Source organism: Aotus nancymaae, unplaced genomic scaffold (genome assembly GCF_030222135.1).
Source record: "Aotus nancymaae isolate 86718 unplaced genomic scaffold, 86718_ANA_hifiasm-v0.15.2.pri h1tg000022l_1, whole genome shotgun sequence".
Classification (NCBI taxonomy): Eukaryota; Metazoa; Chordata; class Mammalia; order Primates; family Aotidae; genus Aotus; species Aotus nancymaae.
In genome coordinates this window covers 26,675,759-26,680,846 of record NW_026988435.1, presented here as the reverse complement: position 1 = coordinate 26,680,846, position 5,088 = coordinate 26,675,759, and the positions used below count along the sequence as shown (strand labels likewise).

The 5,088-nt window shown below is 37.4% G+C and overlaps 1 pseudogene; it reads left to right on the top strand.

The window, feature by feature from the left end:
* The first annotated feature begins 1,613 nt into the window (after positions 1–1,613).
* LOC105730243 (mitogen-activated protein kinase 6-like) lies at positions 1,614–4,368 on the top strand (annotated as a pseudogene).
* The last annotated feature ends 720 nt before the right edge of the window (positions 4,369–5,088 follow it).

Genomic DNA, 5,088 nt, shown 5'->3' with positions numbered 1-5,088 from the left:
ATAAATTGATGGGAAAAGAATAAGCCGTCTATGAGAGGACACCAGCCAATAAATAATGGGGAAGTGGATCTCGTGAAGCAGTGGTATTGTAGAGGAGATGATCACTGTGAGAACTATCAAAGAAATAAATTACCAGAATTTTATAATTTTGGGAAATGTGGGACATTTGGAAAAAAAAAAAGGAACCAATCACAATATCACAATAAGTAATAATACAAGCTTTTGAAAATTTGGTGGTTTGTGTAACCATTACCTGATATGGATTTTGTAAGAGGCAAATAATAATTCTCACTTCTATATTACCAAGGATCATTTTAACTTAGATTGTAAAAATCAACTTGGAAATTTGGTTGCTGCTTATAATCTGAACTTCAGTTGAGGCAAATGGAAGTTGGTAAAATGTATGATCTGAAAAACAATTTACCCTGTCTCTAGTAAATATGAAAAATAAAAACAAAAAAAATTAGCCAGGCGTAGTGGCAGGCTAATTTAAACTATACATCCTTAGTTATTGAGTATCTACATTCTGATAGTTTTATACTCCATTAATTTCAGAATAAGGACCTGAAAACATTTTATTTTCATTTTCTCCCATCCATTATTTGTTCTATTGTTTTCATATATTTTCATTTTAAATATGAGGTGGGTGGGTGGCAGTGGCTCACACCTGTAATCCCATCACTTTGGAAGTCCGCTGGGGGAGGATAAGTTGGAATCAAGAGGTAGAGACCAGCTTGGACAAAATGATGAAACGCTGTCTACTAAAAATACAAAAATTAGCAGGGCATGGAGGCACACCCCTGTACTCCCAGCTACTCAGGAGGCTGAGGCAGGAGAATCACTTGAATCCAGAAGTCAGAGGTTGAAAGTGAGCCAACTGCACTACACAGTCTAGGTGACAGAATGAGACTCCATCTAAAATAATAATAATAATAATAATTAATTAAAATAAACAATGAATCAACTAGAGAAACAACAAACAGCCTTTTTAACCTGCAAAATTTGCTAAGTCACCTGAGCTCGGTTCATAAACATCTCCATTTTACTCCATATGTCAATGGTTTTCAAACCTTTGAGCAGATTGGAATCATTTGAAAGATTCCAATCATTTGAAAGACTCCCTATGGCAGATTTCAGGGCCTCTTCCTCAGATTCATGTTCCATGGTCTGGAATGGGGTGCAAAACTTCAAATTACCGAGTTCCTTGGTAATGTTGAAGCTGCTGGTTTGCGGGAGGCATTTGAGAATTACATTCCTCACTGTATTTTAATACTTCACTGTTTTCACTTCCTTTTCAAATAAATGTAGTTAACGGAAGGAAAAAAGTCAAGCGTTTAAAGAAATAGAGTTTGGCATGACAGCAACTGTGGCAAAGCAGCTGCTGCTGCCAGTAGAGCTGGAGATGTAAGTTCACACTGGGGGCTGTCTGTGGGCCACACTGGGGACTGTCTGTGGGCCACACTGGGGGCTGTCTGTGGGCCACACTGGGGGCTGTCTGTGGCCCACACTGGGGGCTCTGGGGGCCACACTGGGGGCTGTCTGTGGCCCACACTGGGGGCTGTCTGTGGGCCACACTCTCTCAATGAGTAGAAATTCCATCGTGTCAGAGTAAAATGGACAGTAGCATTGGTGGTGATTGTGGTGAGCCGGGGCCACCTGATAACTAACAAAAGACATCTGTTAACCAACAGCCGCCAGGGCTCTCTGATGAAATATATAGCAACAAAGGAAGAAAAGAAGCAAAATGGAAATGGTGCTCACCAGCACCTTAGAACAATGCTGCTCAGGGCCAGTCCAACATTGAATGTGTTTGCACTGTGAGGAGAATGTTCATAGAAGCCTGTTGTGTTGTGTGCATATTTATTCATATTTTTGTTAAATGTTAAGTCGTTTAGCACAGTAACTCTGAGTGCATAATATATCATTTCATTCTATTTGAGCTTCTTGAGAGTTTTCTTTAAATATCTGCAGAGTTGCTGCCCCTTTCTTGAACTATGAGTACCACAATCTTTAAAATTCTCAATATGAGTAGAGTTTTTTGAGCTTTATATCTAAGAGGAACTGAACAAGCCTGTTTGGAATATGCAATGAACATCAAGAAACCATCTTGCTGTGGAAGCAGAATTATTTTTCCCCTTTCTGTTTAAAATATCTTTCCTTTTGATGTCAGTTTTCTTCCTTGTTTACACAAGTTCCACAATTCAAAAGGAAAACTCAATAGCAAGGTTTCAAACCGGAAGAAAAAATTGAAAGTCTCATGAACATTCATGGTTTTGATCTGGGCTCTGGCTAGATGGACTTAAAACTATCGGGTTGTGGAGGCAATAGCTTGTTTATTTCTGCTGTAGCAATGGCTGTGACAAAAGAGTATCCATCAAGAAAATTGTCCTTACTGATCCCCAGAGTGTCAAACGTGCTGTACATGAAATCAAAATTATTAGAAGATTTGACATCATAACACTGTGAAAGTGTTTGAAATTCCTGGTACCAGTGGAAGTCAATTAACAAACGATGTGAGCTCTCTTACCAAACTTAACAATATTTACATTTTTCAGGATGACATGGAGACAGACTTGGCTAATGTGCTGAAGCAGGGCCCTTTACTGGAAGAGCTTGCCGGGCTTTTCATGTATCAGCTGCTATGGTGGCTTAGGTATATCACTCTGCAAATGTGTTGCACAGATATCTCCAACTAGCTCATGTTTTCATTAACACTTAAGTCATGGTGCTGAAGACAGGGGACTTTGGTCTTGCACAGGTCATAGATCCTCATTATTCTCATAAGGGTCATCTTTCTGAGGGATTGGTAACTAAATGGTACAGATCGCCACATCTTTTACTTTCTCCTAACAGTTATAATAAAGCCATTGTGGGCTGCAGGGCACATCTTTGCTGAAATGCTGACTGGTAACACCCTTTTTGCAGGTGCACATTAACTTGAACAGATGCAGCTGATTTTAGAATCTATTTCTGTTATGCATAAGGAAGATCGTCAGGAACTTCTCGGTGTAATTCCAGTTTATATTAGAAATGGCATGACTGAAACACACAAACCTTTAACTCAGCTGCTTCAGGGAATTAGTTGAAAAGCACTGGATTTCCTGGAACAAATTTTGACATTTATCCCCACAGATGGATTAACAGCAGAAGAAGCACTCTCCCATCATTACATGAGCATATATTATTTTCCAATGGATAAGCCAATTTCAAGTAATCTTTTTCATATTGTAGATAAACTTTATGATATTTTGCTTATGGATGAAACTCACAGTCACATTTATAACTGGGAAAGGTATGATTGTTAGTTTTCAGAACACGATTGGCCTGAACATAACAACTTTGATATTGATGAAGTTCCACTTGACCCAAGAGCTCCGTCTGACGTTGCTGATGAAGAAGAAGTACACGTTGATCCCCGCAAATATTTGGATGGACATTGAGAAAAGTATAAAATATCTGGAGGATCTAATAACTCTACTGAGCCTTTTTGGAAGTACCCAGATTATCGTGAAAACACATAGTGATTTGGGGGGTAGCCACATTTGTAGCTACAAAGCCAGGTCATCATCATATTTAGATAACTTAGTTTGAAAAGCAAGTGCAGTTAATCATTACTATGAACCCAAAGTTACTATACATCTTTCCAATTGGAAAGAATAAAGCAGAGAATAATCTGATAAAAACGGCAAGTGAAAATGTAAAAGGAACGGATTGACTAAAGCCCAGATAGTGCTAGAGGAAGCCTCGCAATAACTGGTTGAAAAACATAGGGAAATGAATCAGGGGTTTAATTTTAATTCCCTTATTGCAGGAACTACTCTACTTAGTTCACAACACGAGCCTACTGGTGTTGTTGAGAAATTAAATGACTCAAATAGGTCAGTGTCCCAACTAGAATCGAAAAGTTTGATATCAAAGACAGTAAGCTGAGAAAAATCAAAAAACGAAACGGCAAATCTGGCTGAATGGGAAGTCTTGTACCTGTCTTCTTGAGACAGCCAGTTTGTGAGTAGTGAGGAGAACTGTTTTATCACAAATCAGTTTTGTTGTGAGATAAGATAACATGAATGAGTTGAGAAGAAAAACATTTGCACTAGTTACTTAGACAAGTTATGTAACAGGAAGAAAGACACTGAAATAATAGAAACTTAGCTAGTAGAGGGTGGGAAGCTTGGGGAGAGAAGAAATGAAGGATTTCTGAACAACGGTGAGAAATTGCTCTTTAACAAGAACCTAGAGTCCACAGGCATCCTACAGTTTCATGGTCCCCTTGGGTCAGCACAGGCCACATTACCACCTTTTGCTATGAAATATTCTCCTCCTTTTCCTCATAAAAACTGCAGCAGCATTTTAAAACATGTGAACTAAAACACTCAGCAGACAGTTATCTTTACATTCTTCATGAAATGTGTTTTGTCTTTATCACTAGTGCTTAAGTCGTTTTTTACTTGAATAAGATGGTGGAATTTAATAAGGATTTCATTAGCTCTTGGTTTTTAAAATCCAGACTTTTTTTTTTCTACATGTGAGATAGTTCTCATTTTAACTGGCATGTCGTTTGCACACAAAAATAAAGAATAGAGCAAAATAATGCAACTCAGGAAGAGACAAAAGAAATGCACTAAGACAAGTAAAAACATTCTCTCATGGAACAGTGATCTGTTTTACAGGAAAGAAATCTTGTCTTAAAATTTACACAGTGAGATACTACATAATTGCCTGAAAATATCTATGTTCTTCTAAAACATTTTTATTCGTGAATATTTTTGAGTTTTTTACACTGTATACATTTCTTAAAACTTATGACACTAGCAGCAACTGAAAATGTATGCTGAATTTGGTACACATGTGTTATCTGGCTGAAGATAACAAAAGAATACTGCAAAATATATACTGCTCACAGTGCTTCAAATAAGCACATTTAGCCAGCATTTGTTGTAGTAAGCTATCCTTAATAAGACTTTTACTGTTTATAAATTTTCTCATTATGCATTATTTACAGTGAAGTGTTGATACATGACATCTTATTTATTTTAGCAAATCAGTATATTTTCTGTTTCTAATTATAAAAAGTAACTTAGTTTTTAA